Source organism: Mastomys coucha, unplaced genomic scaffold (genome assembly GCF_008632895.1).
Source record: "Mastomys coucha isolate ucsf_1 unplaced genomic scaffold, UCSF_Mcou_1 pScaffold15, whole genome shotgun sequence".
Lineage (NCBI taxonomy): Eukaryota > Metazoa > Chordata > Mammalia > Rodentia > Muridae > Mastomys > Mastomys coucha.
The window spans coordinates 69,359,632-69,380,145 of NW_022196897.1; positions in this window are offsets into that span (position 1 = coordinate 69,359,632).

Genomic DNA, 20,514 nt, shown 5'->3' on the forward strand with positions numbered 1-20,514 from the left:
TGTCCCGGGGCAGGAATCATGTCACTCTGTGCTCATCAGGACTTCTGTTTTCTCCAATCATTGCCATGTGACTGGCTTCCAGATGAAACACTGTAGGTCTTTTCCCATTCACCAATAGAGTCTGGTTTTTGTTTCAGAGTTCTCTCAAACCCATTGGTAGGTTTCTGGGAAAAAAAAAATAAAAGCTACAGAGCCTATCACTCATAGACAATGGCAATGTGTAGAGGGGTACACTGTTTGGTAGCTCAGTGTTGGTGCATCTAGTGACATTCTCATCATCTAAACACCCTTGTTGAGGTGGGCACTATTGCTCACAGGAAGTATACTCCACTTTGTTAACCCTTCTTAGGTTTCCACTATTGTTTTCTGGGTTCGTGAAGAAAAAAAAAAACAAGACAGCATAGAACATCTTTGCTTTGGGGTCTGAAGGAAACCTAAGGTCAAAAAGACAGGCCACAGGAGGAGCGTAGAAGACAGAGAGAGAAAGAAAACAAAACAAACAAAACAAAACAAACAAAAACAAAAAATAATAAATAAAAGGTTTTAAAACAAATGTATAGAACTGAAAACTACAGTAAATTTTTGAAATGTCATATATTTTTACAGGAAAATATCATCACTGCTTCTACTACCATAATTTTTTGTTCACATTTACAATGTTCAGTGTTAGTCGGTATGCAAAACTAAAAAGAATTGATTTCCATCTAATTTTATGGAACTACTGAATTCCATCTATGGGTTCTTGAGCTATAAAATACCTTGTACACTCACTTTTTGAGGTTTATAGCAAACAAACTTATACAAGCACATCAATTTAATCCTATATAGGGATAAGCACTAAGAATTCTAATGCATTTAAATATAAAATTTTATATACTTGATCTTTTTAATATCATTGATGACAAATAAAACTTCATCTATGTAGTTTGCTAAGTGTATAGATCTATAAAACTTATTCAAGGAAAGTATGATCATTTTTATTTGCAGAAGAGTGAACCATTCCAAATAAATTCAAGTTCTACTTGAAGTCAGCTGACTCATGTAGAGAAAGCTGGCTCATACACAGTTGGCAGCCTTCCTTGTCTGAACAGGGTGAATCTCACATAATAGATAATCAACATAACTATCGTAATGCTCAGTTTACGTATGAAACAAAGAGTGTGGACTGGGTGACTGAAACAGAGCTACTTATTGCCTTAGTATTCTGTGATGCCTACACACAGAAGATTCAAGCAGGGTTTGAGTTTTTCTCTCGGCAACTGGATGACTGTCTTGTCACTACATGCTCCTATAGCTGTCCTGTGAGTGTCCCATCTAACAAATATGCCAGTTGCATCAGATTAGAGCTTCTTGTATATGACCTCACTGCAGACATGTCCATACAGTCAAACTGAGGACTGGGGACCAATATACCCATATATGATAATGCATCTACTCTTCAAGCCCTATTTGCAAAGTAAGAATGATTTAATGATTCTCTGAATTTTCACAAGTAAATGAAAGAAGGGATTTATCAAGATGTTTGTGCACTGATCGTTCATTGAGGCCATTGAAATTAAGGGAACAGCACAGTCACTGATATGAAGAAAAAGCAAGGTTGCAATTCTTCATGATATAAGAAATCTTTGTACATCCAAAGGGGTGGCTGTAATTTGTTCACTAACCTCATGTGAAAGACAAGGATATTTGAAATGTTATACATAAAAACAAAAGTGAAGTTAGGGTTGGAGAGAATCTATAAATTTCTGTGAGCCTGCCCATATGCTACTGAGAAAAAAAGAAAATGATTAACTAATATGTACGATGGCTTAATTGATATCAAATATGCTTAGTATTACTATATTTAAATATGTCTTAGGCTGATACACCAAAATGGATAAGCAATATAATACCTACATATTTGAAAGATTTCCATAACTAGTCATACTTAAATGCAGGCAAAGTAATCTGAGGTGGATGTTTCTGGTTTATTTGGAGACTCGGCTTTGTCATGTTACATATTTCTAGAAACTCTTACCGGGGAATATTTTTTTGCTGAAGTAGACACATGGGAGGATGTTTGCTGAGAACAGAAATAAGGTGGGGTTTATTTTAGAAGCTGCCTGGGAAAAGGGCATGTGATGTTTTGCTAGAGTAGATGTTTGAGAGAACATGTGATGTTTGGATAACACTGGGTGGCATTAGTTCTCCTTGCTACTCTTTGCTGGTCTTCATTAGGCTTTGCTGATGCTGGTCTTCCCAGATGACACTATATAGTATTGGTGCACCTTGCCTTCGCTGCTGATAATTGTTTGTTGTGACTTTGTACAGAGAAATGCATCAAAGAACTTCTAGTGGGATTCTGGTGGCTTCTGGCCACTTCCACATACTCAGGCCCATGGGCATATCCTTTTGGATTTAACTACCAGCTGCTTTATGAATGTTTTTTTGAGAGGATCGAGCTACAGCTGCTGATTTGTGTGAATTGAACTGCTGATATCCTGACGATGCAGATTGTATATGCACCAAAGAACTATTTCTAATCAGGTCCACATCTTCCTTTGCCCCATTAACCTTTCCTTTCCACTACCTCTAATGGGTGATGAGTTGGAAAGGGAGTTAAAACATTTAAGTAACTTATTAAAGTAGGTCTTGAAAAATATAAGCCTACTACATTCCCTATGTATACCTCCACAAAATTAAATAATTAGAAAGGAAGGAAGGAAGGAAGAAAGGAAGGAAAGAAGGGAAGGAGGGAGGGAAGGAGGGAGGGAGAGAAGGAGGGGGGAAGGAAGGAAGGAAGAAAGGAAGAAAGAAAGAAAAGAAAGAAAGAAAGAAAGAAAGAAAGAAAGAAAGAAAGAAAGAAAGAAAGTAAGTAGTGGAGAAAATGTCATGATGACAGAAAATGGATAGGCATACCTCCAAATAAAGTCACAATGCAAAGTTCTTCTAGGTTTTCTAATCAAAATGGCTGTTCCTTGTCCAATGAAAATGATTCCATTTAATGAATCACTTCTCACATAAAATAAAGTGCTAGAGGATGGGACCAGTCAGTCATGTAGGAGAGGATGGTTATTTCCTTGGCTTCCCACATACTAAAATTTAATTTATTACTATGATAGGAAACAAAACACGATGGATTTTGTTTCCATATTGGTATTGTGGATAATTCCTAAGCCTTAAGACTTAAGGGAAGATAGAAATGCTCGGTGCAGTTGAAAAGAGATAGCATTTATTTCTATTCCCCTTGGTGGTTTTAGCATGCAATGGAGATTAGAATATTGTTTTAAAAACTAAATTTTGAATCTGTGTGATTTGAATGTTAATTTTGGAAGTCAGACAACAAGTAGCTTAAATCTAGCCTTCAAGAGCTTAATATGTATGAGTCTAATGAGAAACACAGCAATGCTTAGTAGGTTTACTAACACACAAAAGAAGAAGTGTCCATTTAAATAAGTATTTTTAACATTGGAAAATAAGCCTATAGATGTTGTTAGCATTTTCTGTGAGGGTTAAAATAATACATTTTTAATGACAGGCTGCACAGAAGGAAACAAACACCTTTTATTACTCAAAAACACTGCATGTATAATTTAAATCAAGCAGCTTCAGAAACAGAAGTTCCTTAAACAGCATATCCAAGTCGTGTATATGCTGTCCTGACTCAAAGTTAAAAGAAGAGCACTGTGAACTGATGTCTGGAAGGAGGGCAATAGTGAAAACCTTTAGTACTATAAAATATGTTCAAAATTATGTTTATATCTTGCCTTAGCCAATGAATCCTTAGTCAACACATATAAAGGTAACTTCATCATAACTTTCATTCTTTTTGTTTAGTTTTGTTTTATAAGTTCAATAGTATCTCAAAATTTATTTTGATAGAATTATAAACACCTGCACAAGTACAATATGTTCTCCATAAAATAAAATATTACTCTACACCAAATCACTAGCATATTAGCATCAAGCCATGCCCATCAAAATTGTATTAAGTCAAGCCATTCCCTGACAAAGGAAGACATTTGACTCTAATCTATATTTGTAAATTCCATCAAAATAAATTGAACAAGCTTCAACTGTATTTATAATATTTTCTTTAAAATGAAAAAGTATTTCATTATTATGAAAATGCATGCATTCAAAATTTAACCATAAATATTTTGCTTGATCTCAATTATTTAATAATTTAATAGACCTTTGAAAAGCAAAATGTGACACAAGATAATAGTACATGCTTCTATTCTCAGGATTTAAGGAGGGTAAAACACGATGGTTTTTTAATTGAAGGGCAGTCTGTGTTACATTCCAAAATTCTCAGAAAAGCAAGGAAAGAAATATTTCTATTCATCGTATATTTTACAATACAATATAGAGCTTATCTGACTTTTATCACTGGCACAGAGCTTCAAAACTCTTGATATTTCCACTAAGATATACATCAAAAAGTAGTAAACTATAACTAGAGGTGCAATTCAAATGTATTTTGAGTATTTGAATATTCAATATAGTACAATGTATAATTTGATATTTGAGTATATATATTATATGATTATACCTATACAAGCATATGTATGTATGTATGTATGTATGTATGTATGTATATGTATGTGTGTGTGTGTGTGTGTGTATTTATATATAAAGAGATAGGCAGTCTTCTTAAATTTACTTATAAATATAATTGTAAATTGCACACCAAAATTAACAAATGCAAAGTCTATATAACTTAATGAACTTTGACATATAATGTAGATAGTTATGAATATAAGTATACAGAGAATATACCTAAAAATACAGAGATGTGCAAGGAGAGACACACACACATACACAGAGACAAAGAGAGAGAGAGTACTGTGGTCTTTGAGGTAAGATATTGTTTTGATTCTGAATGATCCTCTGTGTGTTTGTTGTATGTGTTCTGTGTTTGTGCCTATAGGTAACTGTATCTTTTCTCTTCTTATATAAAATATTTGTAATTAAATCTGAATTAAAAGTCAATAGCTTGTATATTAGATGTTACATAGAATTCATTAGTTAAAATTCCATACATGCATTAAAATATGCAGACATGCATACCTTCCAAATTCTCCCATAAATTACTTTTACTTTAATCATGTGTTTGAATTAGCCTTGGAGGAATATGTTCAAACAGAACAAAGCTAACAATCTACACAATGAAAAGATAACTTTTAGAACAAAATATATTCATTGATTCTTTACTCTGAATTTATCTTAAAAATAAAAATATAAATGATGTGGAGTCTCATGTGATATTATTGTATACATGTACATATTATTAGATAAAGACAAATATATGTACATTCCTATGAATTTATTTATGATGAAACATTCAAAATAGTTTTCTGTAGGTTTTGAAACATAAATATGTAAGAGTTTCCATCATTCCTGCATTGTGCAGTGACAGGCCAAGTTCTTGCTCCTACATCTAACATTATACCCCATTTACTACTGTTTTCCTTTTGCCTTCCCACCTATTCTCTTTGACAACTAATACTCCCAGAATGCGTGAATTGGGTGTTTTTTTCTTTCTTTTTTTGTCAAACATCAGTTGGAATGTGTGCTACTTGTTTTTCTGTGTTAAGCTTATTTATCTTAACATAGGGCTTAACTTTATTTCATTTAGGTGTTCTAATATTTCCTGGAGCCATTTGTTATATTCTTGAACATGTGCTGCAAATCATGTGACCAAAGATTTTTTTGGACTTTCCTAGGCTCTCACTCTGTCCCATTAAATATGTATCTGTTATCAAAGAGCTATACAGTCCCCTTAAAATAAACTTGATTATAAAGATACTTGTAGATAAATAAAAACATCACCACCAATGAAAACCAAAAAGACATAAAAGTCTATACAACTCAATGAATCTATGTACAGTTACAACATTGTATACAGTTATGAAACTTAACTTTAAATTTTACACCTTTAATATAAATATACTTTATGCACACATCCACAATCAGCAAGTGACAGCATTAGAGCTAGAAAAACCACTAGCTTTATCTCTTTTTATCTCTCATGTTCACTACCTACATTCTGTACTTTCTAAGCCTATTGTGTGCAGCTTCTTTCTCTAATTTCCCTACATTTTGAACTCTGTCTGCTTAATCTCAGCTGTTTTGAATGGTTTTCTTAGTATTGCCGTGGTTTGTTCATGTTTTTTCATGCTTCCATTCAAATCTTGGGATTCTTATAGCTAGGTGTGAGAGAAATTTCATTAATATTTTGGTAAGGATTATTTTGATTATGTGGGGTATTTGGTTTGGAATTTGTTTTAAATACAGTGTCTTCCAATAACATGGACTGTCTTTATATATGTGTTGTTCTTGTGTATACAGGGAGGGTGTATATAGCTGTGTGTTGTATTTTCTTCAATTTTTCATCTATATTATATAGGCTTTACTCTGACTTTACATTTGTTTTGGGGTATGCATAATAAACGAGATTGTTTATATAATCTCTACTTCAGACAATTTTATATTACCAAAGAGAAATGTGTGACGTTATGTATAGAAACTTCCTATGCTCCACCAATAAATAAATATACATTAGAAAAAGCAGTCTTAGAAAATTTGCACAATAAAATATTAACAAACAAAATTTACTAGCACAGCTATGCAATAAAATAATAGCTCTTAAGAGACAGTAGGAACAGGAATCTAAACTAAGATTTTAACATTAATATTATAAAAAGCAATGTAAGAACAATTAGTGCTGGTAAGTGTGCTGTTTATACTTTCATTTTAGAGATAAGACTCAATCTGTAGAGTAGATGAGAAACTTTTCATAGACAGCTCCTTTAGAAGACTGTAAAATGGGCTTTTAAAGAAAGTGACGCACCCATAGAACCAAATGAATAGAAAATGGGATTATTCATTCATCTATAAGACAAAGCAGAGAGTGCTGCAGATACTGAAACTTAGTCTGGGCATCCTTAATGAGCAGTGAGCTTTTAACAGCATGAGGGAGGATGCATTTTCAATGGTGTTTCCAATTGAATGAGTGCCATACAACAATTTTCATGGCTCATTTGGTGAGACATCCTAGCTGATTTAATTATCTACCCCCTTGATCATTTATTTTTTCAGTTATTTTTTTCATGAGAAAGGAAGATAGTTGATTTTGGATATATGAACCATTTCATTAATAGCATATATATTAAAGATGAAGGCTTAGCCGTTATAAAAGTAAAACATTTATTAGGATTGTTACCCTTAATCAAGCTTGTGTTCATCTAAAGGCATCTTATTCCCAGTACTCTTCATACAGAGTCACATGTAAATTGATCTCCTTTTAGTATTAATGCAATCAATATTACTATTAATTAATGTTACATTTTGCTTAGCTTGCCATCATATTCTATAAGAAGCAGAAAAGTCTAAACTATATTATATGCAGATAAATTAGAAATATTAATATATAATTGCAATAAGTATGATGGGATAGAGGTTAAAGAGAATAAACGTAAGTAGCTATATGCATCTGTGAGTGAGTAACGTGTGCAAAATCTCACCAAATGAGAATGAAGGATTTGCATTGACCTGCAGCACACCTGCCAGATACACACTACCTTCCACACAACCAAAATAGGAAATAGTCATTACAAAGCTATAACAAATGAAGCTCTCTAGTGAATGTAGACTATACAAAACAATTTCATACCAACAAAGAAAGCCCAAGTTTTTATTAGCATGTATTTATAAATTTTTATATATATTTTACCACTAGAAAGATTAAGTTAGTATTCATTTTTAAGCAACACAATCTGTCTTAAATTTTAAGAAATGGCTTTATATATTTTGTAATTTAATTTAGAAAATATCAAAAAATCAAATAATTTGCTATACTACGTTAACAAAGAAAATCGTGAAATTTATATGATATCACTAAAATTATTTGTCAAATCTTAAAAATATTCTTGTTAAAAAATAGTTTGAGGGGTTTAATGTGATAAAAGTCTTACAACATAAATCCCTAGCTAACATAACAAATATTTTTCTGCTAGGGTCAAGAAATAAGCAAAGATGTGAATTCAGGACTGTTTTCTTTGTAATAACATAAGAAGTCCAGAGCATTAGAATATGAAAATCAGCTGAAAAGAACCAAAATTGGAAATAGGCATGAAAATAGAAAACTATGTAGAGAACACACACACACACACACATACACACACAAACACACACAAACACACACACACACACACACACACACACACACCATTTATCCTTAGAAGAAAGCTACTGATTTGTTTGAGTTAATTTTATATCCTCCCACTTCGCTGAAGTAATTCTCTGGTAGAACTTTTGGTGTCACTTAAGTATGTGGATGCTTGCAGCCATTGGACTGAGCATGAGACACCAGAGGAGGAGTTAGGGGAAAGGACTAAAGGAGCTGAAGGGGTTTGCAAACCTATAGGAAGAACAACAATATCAACCAAGCAAACCATCCAAAGCTCCCAGCAAACTAAACCTCCAATCAAAGAATACACATGGTGGAATCCATGGCTCAAGCTGCATATGTAACAGAAGATGGCTTTATCTGGCATCAATGAGAAGGGAGGCTCTTGGTCCTGTAAAGGCTTGATGCCCCAGAGTAGGGGAATATTAGGGTAGTGAGACAGGAGTGGGTGGGTGGGAGAGCTCCCTCATAGCATCGGGGGATGGGGAAGGGATAGGGGGTTTGCAGAAGGGAAACTGGTAAGGGTGACAACAATTGAAATGTAAATAAACAAAATAACAAATAAAAATAAAATTTAAATGGAGTCACCAAATTTTAAAGAGAAAGAAAGAGAGAGAGAAAGAGAGAAAGGGAGAGATAATGGACAGGGTAATGGACATCAAAATGAGTTTGAGATTCCATATTATATCTGTCAGGATCCAATCACAGATAAAAGCTAATGGTGGCAAGGATGTGGAACAAGTAGGACATTCTTGCTGCTGGGAGTGCAAACTTGTATACACAATTTGGAAATATAGTGGCTCCTCAGAAAATTGGAAATCAATATGCCTCAAGACCTGACTACATCACTCCTGGCCATATACCCAAAGGATGCTCCATCCTACCACAGAAACACTTTCTCAATGACAGTCATAACAGCTTTATTCATAATAGCTAGAAACTGGAAACAAACCAGATGTCCCTCAACCAAAGAATGGATAAAGAAATGTGGGACATTTACACAGCAGAGTATTATCTGTTTAAAAAATATGACAACATAAAATTTACAGGCAAGTAGATGAAAACAATAAAAATCATCCTGTGTTAGGAAACCAGACCCAGGAAGAAAACATGGTATGTACTCACTTAAAAGTGAATAATACTGTTAAGTACAGGATAATCATGCTACTAACCACAGACCCAGAGAGCCTAAATAACAAGAAGGGCCCTGGGGGGGGGTGCATAGATATCTATGGGAAGCACAGATTTTTGTGGGTGTCCTGTGAGTAGGTAGAGATAGGAACAGGAAAAATCAGGCAGCAGAGGTGAAGGGAGAAAAATACTGGGAGAAACAAATGGAATTGGGTGGCATTTTAGGGGTGATGTGGAAACCTAATGCAGGGCAAACTCCCTGAAATCTATGAAGTGAATCTAACAAAGACTCCTAATAGTTAGAGAGGCATGGAGCCTGAACCAGACAAGGCATTCCAGTGATAGAACCGGGACAGGAACTCAGTCACAAAACCTTCATCCTATAGTTTGTCCTGCCTGCAAGATAAGTTGAGATAAACGTGGTGCAGAACTTGCAGGAGTGAAAAACCAATGGCTCTCCCAACTTGAAGACCCATGTCATAAGTAGAAGAAGAAGCCCACACCTAACATTGCTTGAATGGTCAAGTAGCAGAGGCTGGATAGCCTAGAGACCAAGGATAGCAGCAAACATGACTGACCAATAAAGAAGAAAAAAAGAGAAAGAAAGAGAGGAAAGGAAGGAAGGAAGGAAGGAAGAAGGAAGGAAGAAGGAAGGAAGGAAGGAAGGAAGGAAGGAAGGAAGGAAGGAAGAAAGGAAAGAAGAAAGAAAGAAGGAAAGAAAGAAAGAAGGAAGGAAGAAAGAAGGAAAGAAAGAAAGAAGGAAGGAAGAAAGAAAGAAGGGAGGCAGGGAGGGAAGGAGGAAGGAAGAAAGAAAGAAAGAAAGAAAGAAAGAAAGAAGAAAGAAATAAGGAAGGAAGGAAGGAAGGAAGGAAGGAAGGAAGGAAGAATGAACAAAAGGACAGAAGGAAGGAAGAAAGAAAGAAAGAAAGAAAGAAAGAAAGAAAGAAAGAAAGAAGGAAGGAAGAAAGAATGAACAAAAGGACAGAAGGAAGGAAGAAAGAAAGAAAGAAAGAAAGAAAGAAAGAAAGAAGGAAGAAGGAAGAAGGAAGGAAGGAAGGAAGGAAGGAAGGAAGGAAGGAAGGAAGAAAGAAAGAAAGAAGAAAGAAAGAAAGAAAGAAAGAAAGAAAGAAGAAAGAAAAAAAGAAAAAGGAAGGAAGGAAGAAAGAATGAATGAAAGGAAGGAAGGAAGGGAGGGAGGAGGAAGGAAGGAAGGAAGGAAGGAAGGAAGAAGAAAGAAAGAAAGAAAGGAAGAAAGAAAGAAAGAAAGGAAGGAAGGAAGGAAGGAAGGAAGGAAGGAAGGAAGGAAGGAAGGAACAAAGAAAGGGGGATAGAAAACAAAGCCTAGGCAAATGGCCATCAAAAAGGTTGCATCCAGCAATAGGTGGGAACAGATGAAGAAATTTACAGCCAAGTATGTTGGGGAACCCTGAGGAAAAGGGAGAAGAAGAATTGGAGGAACAAGAGAGGTCCAGGACCACATGAGAAAACTCATAGAATCAACTAACCAGGGCCCATATGGGTTTCCAGAAATTTAACCAACAATCAGGTAACCTATATGGGTCTCAGCTAGGTCCTCTGCATATATGTAACAGCTGTGAAGCTTGGTGTTCTTGTGGGATTCTTAGCAGAAATATAGGAGTGTCTCTGACTCTTTTGCTTGTTCTTGGGACCCTTTTTCCTCCTACTGTGTCACCTTATCTAACTTTGGTATGAGGGTTTGTGCCCAGTCATATCTTTTCTTGTTATGCCATGTTTGGTTGAGAAACCTGGGAGGCCAACTCTTTCCTGGAGTGAAACAACAAGAATTCTCTCATACAATAAGTGCATATATGTGTGAATAGTTGTAATATATAATATTTTGATGCTAGCTATATTTTAGATTTTGTTTCTTAATTACTTTGTGCTAGAATATTTTTCAAGATAGGGTTTCTCTGTATAGCCTTGGCTGTCCTGGAACTCACTCTGTAGACCAGGCTGGCCTCGAACTCAGAAATCCGCCTGCCTCTGCCTCCCAAGTTCTGGGATAAAAGGTATGCACCACCACCACCCAGCTAATGACATTTATTAAAGAGAAGATAAAAGTGGATTTTTCATTCATGATCTTCAAAAACAAATTTAGTGTTCCTGGAAAGGTGAATAGTCTGTTTTAGAAAAAAATGAAAAATAAAAAACAGAATTGCAATAAAAGAAATAAGCATATACTAGAATTTGTCTTAATGTTAATTATAAATGTCAAAGTTTCAAATTTTCATCTTTCTTTAGATGTTATTAATTAACATTAGATGTGACCAATTAACAGAGAAATACAGTTTATCAGTAATCAGGAAATTATTAGGATCTCTTCCACAGTTAAGAAATTAATCTACCATGATTTTATATGCCAATTTAGACCATTCTTGATAAAATATGCATGAATCTCTGAAAAGCATTTCCACCTTACTATATCCTACACATTTTCAATTTATAGTCTATGGACCTTTCATGATTTTTTAAGCTGTTGACAGAAAAACAATTAGGTTCATAACATCAATCCTTTCTCCTCAGCTCTTTGATTTCAGCTTGGAGCATGTGCCTGTCTCCATGGGACCCGCTGGTGTTCAGCCTCATTGAAAAGCTAAACTTGACCTCCTTGTAATGACACATGTCGTCATTCAGGCTGCAGAAGTCATTAAAGCTTGACAGCATCTCCTCCTGTCAGCTTTCTCCAAATCCCCACTGAGCAAAATGTCCAGGAGAATTATGACTTTGTTATACTACTTTCCCTTCCAATGCCATCTTTACTAATTAAATGTAACCTGATGGGTTTCAGTTCTGGCTGTCCACAAGCAAAGGCTGGAACATCATAGATTTACTTATTGACAAGGTAGTTTTGTATCTTAAGGCGACAACTTCATAGACAAAGATGGAAGGGGAAAACATTTCAGCATAAACTTTGTTATTATCTTATTAATTTTACCCAGTCTTGTGGTTTGAGGCCAGTATCCATTAAACCTGAAGGGAAACAGAGACAAGCAAATAGAAGCCAAAATAAGAATCCAGACAAATCTTTTAAACTAACTTCAACATTCTTGCAGCAAAAATTATGAAATTATCTATATTCATGCATAATCAAAACACAATGCTCCAGATTTGATCTTGACTCTGATTTTGAGAATGTGTATTCTTATGTGTATCCGAGAAGAAAAGACAATCTAGAAAGATGAAATGAATTTCACAAAAGACAATTTACATAGACTGTCCATTCTTTAGGATTGAGGAGAGATGGAGGAGGTCACAGTACACATCTGTGAATGCAGCTAAGCTGTACTTTACCTCCATTAACTGCTCTCATATTTTTAAATATGATAGAATTAGGGATAAAAACAAAGGGCCATTTAAACTAATTCTCCCACGATCACTTTAAAATGTTTTGTTTTTTTCAGTTCGTTTTACAAATTTTACTTACTACTACCTGTGATGTGCCTATGGATAAACCTAAATGGTAACAGCAAAATAAAAGGGGTAAAAAGAATATTAAACTGGAATGTGTTATTTCTAACAATGGATATAGAAAAAAGAATGAAACATCAGTTACTAAATCAACCCTTTAATCCTACAAAGTTTTTCACATTCTCAGCAAAGGACTGAAGTTTAATAATAGGCGGTTTTAAATAACACCACTTTTGATGAAAAATGATAAGTAAGAGTTACTTTAGATCCACAAATAAAGAAAACATGTCTCTTTTGAAAGCAAATGATACACTCAATTTGTTGGGGATGAGATTATAAACCTTCATAAATTCAGCAATAAGCTAAGAGGTTCTGTTGATCCCTTATTGTGTATTTGCCTTTGTAACAAACAAGGCTTTTGTGGGGTCCTTGATAATATTAAAATAATTTATTATCCAACTGCACTTTAAAGTGGAATTTCTGATTTAAAAAAAAAAAAAAAAACACTTTCAGTGTCACCTGCTAATCGTCCACGTACCCAAAGGTCCTGTGCTGAGCACAGTAGCATGGGAAAGATCTGGCCTACTGCAGAGTAGAATCAATGAAGACTGGAAATGAGAATTTGACCCAGGCTCACCAGAGGATAAATGTTCAAAGGTGTAGACCTGAAAGAAAAATGTTGAAAGTACTCTTGATATCCTGAGAGAAAAATCTAAACCAGAAGAGAAAAGCAGTTGGGAGTTCTGTGTAGAATAAAATGTCTAGATCATAAATAAGGGAGTACATTTGTTTCAGCTGCAAGTGAGGGGAAATGCAGGGCTAATTTTACCTCCAATATCAGGACTGTTGGGGTTCAGAGCATCCAGGATGTTACCAGTAAAGTATCACAAGGAGACACACTGGTCATTACAAATCATTGAGCTGAGATTTTAGAATTTTTGTGTCATAAGAAAATCAGACAAGACATTGTGAACAATACAGGGAGTTAAGAATTTTGTCTAACTATCAGATATAATTACAGATTCTCGAGGAACACCTTTTTTCTCTTCTCATACATTACATCCCAATCACAGTTTTCCCTTGCTCACATCCTCCTGATCTCCTCCCCACCTCCTCCGTCCCCCACATTCACTCCTGTTTCAATACCTTACTGTAGCACCGTTTTCCTTTTAGCTTCCTATTCTTACACTTGATAAATGTCTTAGAAAATTCAGTTTTCTGTAAGAATGACTACAATTGTTTACTTTGTTTAGGTTTCAGATATTCTACAAACCAACAATGTTAAAATAGGAAATATACAATTTGCATAGATTTACATGTTGGCCAATAGAACACCACATTGACTTTAGCTCCAGACTGACGTAGCCATGTTTAAGTGACAAAGCACCTATGAAACCTAAAGTCTGTTTTGAAAACCTGGGCAATCTCTCTCACCAACCTCTGGAAAAGCAGCTTCCAGATGAACAGCTCAGTAGATTTCGGTTAACAATTTATCTCTCTTAGAGTCATGGCCCCATGCGGTAGCCTATGATCATGCTTGTTCATGTTGCTAGGAAAGCCTGCTTTTCCTGGCAGTGATAACTGGGTGTGTGGGGAATGGGGGTGGGGGTGGGGGTAGGGGGTGGATGAGGTGCTGTGGGGGAGGTAAGGTGGGAGTTTGGGAAGGTGGCTTTCCCACTCATGGATTTCCTAGTGGTCTGCTTGGTTCAGGCCATATTCTTTCACCCAAAGCTAAAGTCTGAGGCCCTAGCTGGGACTGCAACAAGAAATATTTATGGTTAAATAATGTTGCAGCATTATAGCATACTTAGATCTATATCTCAGTAGAGAAAAGCTATGGATGTGAATGAAGTACTGTGGTGGCAGGTGGCTTCAAAATACTTATCATGTTCCTGGACCATTATCTGAATTGCAAATAGCCTGTCTGCTAATAGACCTTGTAGGGTCTTGCCTATTTGCATACTAAAAGCAAAACGCATATAGATATCAAATGTACAAATATCTTTTGAAAGAACTATGATGATGAAACATTAGCTGATTTTTGTGTGGCTGCATAAATCACAGCTATCATTGCAGAGAGAAGCTACTGAGGAACAGCAGATAGAGAGAAAATGAGTGAGTTGAGAGCCAGATTTGTGAGTGCAGTGCAGTGGAGTTGAGTGCTTTCCTGAGTTCATGCATTTCAGTGCAGGTCAGAAGAGGAGGGGAAGGGATATAATAAGAAAGAGCCAGAAGGTTAGGACAAATTGTCAGAGTTAGTCTGAGGCCAATCAGACCTATTCAGTGAGAAGCCTAGAGAAGCCAGTTTGAATCAGTCAACCTGGAGAGGTGTTTGGGTCAGAACAGCTGAGCTGAACCAGCCAGCCAGAGTTCACAAAAACCTAGAAGGGGTGGGTTTATTCAGCAGTAAACCTCCCAGATGACAAATACATCTGATGAATAAAAATTGCTTTACCCATCTAAGGTATTGCTTAAGTGCACTTTGGAAGAAAGGCATGCCTGAAGCCAAATATTCAGGTGTCTTTAGCTTCTGTCCATATCATCTAGTAAAAACCATCACAAGTAACTATCTTTCTCTCTATCTGCTGTTCCTCTTATCTTCTTTACCTCCAGTTTATCTTTGCTCTTTATTGTCATGTTTTCATAACTTCACAACAACACAATCAGTCCAATGTTTGTAAGTACACCGTACAACTATCTTAATGTAGAATGACACATAAACTTTCTGGAGAATATTTTGCGATAAAAGATTTAAGTGTTAACATAAGACTTTTAAAGTATTCAAATTGTAGGCTATCTGTATTATTAATTGCACACTTGCCAAATGATAGATTTCTGTTAAAGGATTACCACAAAATATGTGACATTTATGCTTCCCAGAAATTTCTAAAACATTTGTCTTATTACTAATAACTAATGAGTAAAAAGCAACAATTTGATCTGCAACACATTACAATTATTGCCTTGTGACCTACGTTTCCTTAGATTTCAATTACATTTTACATGGAAAGAATCTAAGTATTTTATCTAACATAAATGCAAAAGAAATTTTAAAGTAAAACATATGTTTTTTATTATTTTCTTTAAAAACATAATTCATATATCAAAATATGTGATCTATTACAGCTCCATTTGCATCTTGTGAAATTTGTCAATTATAGAACAATCAGTTTTAAAAATGAAATTTATATAAGCTTTAATTGACTTTCTTTATTTCAACATAATATATTTTTAAAATGGAATTCATGTTAGAGCCAATAATTTCATAGTAAATTTATGCTTTTCAGTTTGAAGAACTTTTGGGTTGTAAATCATTTAATATATTAAAAAATTACTTTTATAAAACATCAATTAGAAAAATAAAATTGGGCTGCTTAGCTTAGAGCTATTCCATAAATAACACTTTTTTCTATTCATAAATAAAGTGTTTGATGCACTTGAAAATTGTTTTATGTTAGCTGAGTGCATGAGCCCAGTTAATCTCTTCCTGATGGTATCATAGAATAGTAATTCCAGTCCAAAACTTTTTAGTACATAGAACTTAGTCTATATTTTGAAACTTATTTGCTCTGCAGTGTAAAAATCTTATTGACCTAACTTCGGCAAGCTACTCTATAAAATATATTTATATTTATCTCTTTCCACATATTTAACAGGTATAATCCATGGAAAATCAAACATACAAAATCTGAAGTGGATAGAAAGATGGCACAATGGATAAGAACACTGGTTGCCTTTTCCCAGAGACCTGGGTTCAATTCTTAGGCATACATAGTATCTCGTAACCTTCTATAACTCCAGTTTCAGTAGATCTAACATCCATTTCTAGCCTTCAGACCCAAAGTCATACACATAATTTATAAAAGTAAATATTCAAAAGCAGTCAATAAATATCAACATAAAATGAAAAGGGGCCAATAAAACAATAAATATAACAATATGAAATGAACATACACCCATGATTAGAGCCTCAGAGTATATAAAGTGGGTATGAGTAGACATAAAGTTGCAATGATAACTGGATTTCACAGCCCGTTTTGAACACTAAGCAGATTGGACAGAAGTATAAAAATGAGAAATGTGAGTTACATTGCACCCAATGCAACTGTACCTGAAAACATCTAAAGAGCATTCCATCTATATGTAGAGTTTATATTCCTCTCATCTGCACATAAACCATTCCTCCTGATGACACTATGATAGATCACTAAGCAAGCCAACAGTTTTTTAGAAGGTAGAAATTGAATCATCTGTTCTGACCTCACTGTTACAAAAGTACAAATCAATAAGAAGAAAGAACTTTGAGAAAAAAATATATCTGACAATTAAGCAAACTGGTTTTGAAAAACTAACATTTAAAAAAGAACACCTTCAGAAAAAGATACTTATTGAACTATGTGAGAATAGATACATGATATACATAGCTGATGGAATACATCAAAAGTGGTGCTAATATGACAGTAAGCCCTTCTGAAAAAGGTTCAACCTTCCTCCCTTGGACCCTCCTTGTTATTTGGTTTCTTTGGGTCTGTGGATTGTCATGTGATTATCCTGTACTTTATGGCTAATATCCAGTTTTAAGTGAATACATACCATGCAATGTTCTTTTGGGTCTGGGTTAACAGGGATGGATAGAGGAAGGGAACTCAGTGGGAGAAGGAATGAGAAGATGATCAGGTTCAGAAAAAAAGGGGAAGAGAGAATGGAAATTGGTGGTTGGCAGGTGGAGGGACATCTCTAAGACATGCCAGAGATCTGGAAGGGGGTGAGGTCCCAGGGAGTCTATGGGGTGACTCTAGCTGAGACTTCTAATAGTGGGGGATACAGAGACTTAAGTGCCCAACTTCTATAACCAGATAAGACCTCCAGTGTATGGATCAGGAAAGCAACCCACCCACAAAATATGTCCTGCCTACATAATGTTCAGGGAAAAAGATGGAGCAGAGACAGAGGAAATGGCCAACCAATGACTGGCCCAAACTGAGACCCATCCTATGGGAAAGAAACAATCCCTGGCCCTATTAATGTTTCTTGTTATGTTTGCAGACAGAAGTCTAGTATAACTGTCCTCTGAGAGACTTCACCCAGCAGCCAAGGAAAACAGGCAAAGACCCGCAGCCAAACATTATATGAAGCTTGTAGAGTCTTGTGGAAGATTTGTAGGATTTAGGGACCTGAAGAGAATTTCACATTAAGACCAAGAGAGTCAAATAACCCAGAACCTTGCAGGCTCCCACAGACGGCACCACCAATCAAAGAGTAAGCATAGGTTGAACCTAGCCCCCCTGCACATATGCAGCAGATGAGAGCTTGCTCATCAAGTGGGTTCTCCATCAACTAAAGTGTGACATGTCCCTGAATCTGTTGCCTGTGGATCTCATTCCCCTAACTATGCTACCTTGTCTGGCTCAGTAGAAAAAAATGTGCCTAGTCCTGCTGAGACTTGATGCTCCAAGGTAGGGTGATACCTGGGGGTGCTCCCCCTTCTCAGAGGACAGGGGGAGGGGAAAATGGTGGGAGAACTGCAGGAACGGGGAGTGAGAGGAGGGGGAGCAGACAGTGGAATATAAAGTGAATAAATAAATAAATTATAAAAAAAGAAAAAACAGTAACATTAACAGGAATACATCATTTTCTCTCAAAGACCCAGAAAAACAAGAACAGAACAAAAATTAGTGAAGAAATAACACGATCAGGAACCTGTTGTAACTTCTTGGGGAGATATGAACAAATATCTATTCTACCCAGTTAGGGCTCCAGTGTGAGAAAAGAGTAAATATTTGAGCAAAGTGTAACTTGACAGTCCAGGAAGTTTATTGATATATAGGGAACACTACATACAAGAAGATTAATTTGTAAAAAACCCATACCAGAAAAAATGGCCACACATAGAGCTTCACTTTTTGAGTTTCTACCTGATTTGATGCAGCTTGGTAGGTCAGAGAGTCACCTTCCAGGATCGCTCACTGACTGCTTCTTACATTTCTTCATTTCAGCTTCCCTGGACTCCTAAGTTTTCTCTGCTCTCTAGTTGTTATGACCCTCCTGAATTCCTCCTGGAGCAGATGCTTACACTCAGAAAAACGACTGCATGTAAAGAAGTAATTAAATAGAGAGTAAGAATCTCTATAAAAGATCAACAGAATGAGATTTTTTTTTCCAAGGGATAGAAATGACAAGCAGTTAGTGAGATGAAATAAGCAAGAAATAAAAGAACCTGGAAGAAAATGAGGACTGAAAATACAGATATTACAGCTCATTCTCTGGAAATACAAGGCTTTGGAGAGATTACTAGGAAGAAGGAAGATGTCAGTTAATTTGAGAACAAAAAATGAAACTAGACCAGTTACTGGACAATATACCTTATTAGGATTAAACTGTTATTTAAAAAAAGACAGAAAGCTTGAACAGAACAATAGCAACAAAATTGACTTTGGAATAATGGTAAAAAATTCTCCCATCATAATAAAACCTATGATCTGAATTTCTCCCAGCTGAGTTCTAACAAATACTTAAGAAAGATTAATACCAAAGTGTATTGTATTACTGCAAACACTCAATGTGATCAGTATTACTATAGAACCAAAGCTGGGTAAGGGCATGATAAAGAAAGAAAACAAAACATTAATACTAATGAAAACTCAGAAATTCTCAAAATTATACTGCCATCTGGATCCAACAGCGTATAAAAAGGCCACATGGTTTGAGGAATAGTTAAGTGTAAGCATAGTCATCTACATGTGTTTGGCCTTTGGTTTCTTTAACATTGAAAATCTAAACAAGCAAACATTACATACCATGACCAAATAATATTTACCAATAATAGACATTTATACTGAAAATATGCAAAGCAATGACACATCTTTACCTTAGTTCTCATAAAACTGCTCTTTCCTCCCCTTCCTTTCCCTCTTCAGCTTTCCTGCCCAGTAATTTAAAGTATCAATCAGAATATAAGTTACCCTATATGAGAGAGAAGCCAAATTTCAGTTCTAGGATACTCATTCTTCTGCCACTGAGAAAAATGTCACAGAAACAACCTAGCACACTGCAAACTGTTTCTTGCAACTTCCTGCATTCTCTAAGAATCTGCATCTGATTCCCCTAGATAAAAATTCTGCAGCAATATCATCTCAAATATTTACAGATGCAGTGCAATCACTACGAAATGCCGATGGCATTTCTCAAAATAATAGCAAACACTATCTAAAATTTACATGGAACCACAAATTTTAGAATAGTTAAAGTAATCATGAATAGAAAGAATAATGCGGAAAACATTATACTATATGGCTTCAAAAGATGTTGCAAATTTGGCATAATTTAGACAGATGATATTGCCATAAATAAAGACAGATTGACAGAATGAAGTATACAACATGGTTGAAATTTCCTGTCTATGGCCAACTAACTTTCAACAAAGGGACTAAGGTTCTGTTAAAATACTTGTTTAAAAAGACAACTATAGCCTGCAAGTGGAGGGTCTACCTCCAGAGAGCACATCAAGCCAGAGACCCAGGCGGCAGCCACCATTTTCTCTCGGGTGAGGTTCTGAGACTGGAGCAGCCAGCCTGGAGGCGCCTTAAGCCAGAGACCCCAGGGCGGGATTCGCCATTTTCTCTCGGGTGAGTTTCTGAAACCTGAGCAGCCAGCCAGGAGCCACAAGCCCCACGACTCCAAGGGAAGCCGCAGGGCGGCAGGGACACGATCCTTTCAGCTTCCGAGTGACAGAGGAGGTTCAGCTTCCTCCTCTGCCCCTTCCCTGCAAGTGGAGGGCCTAC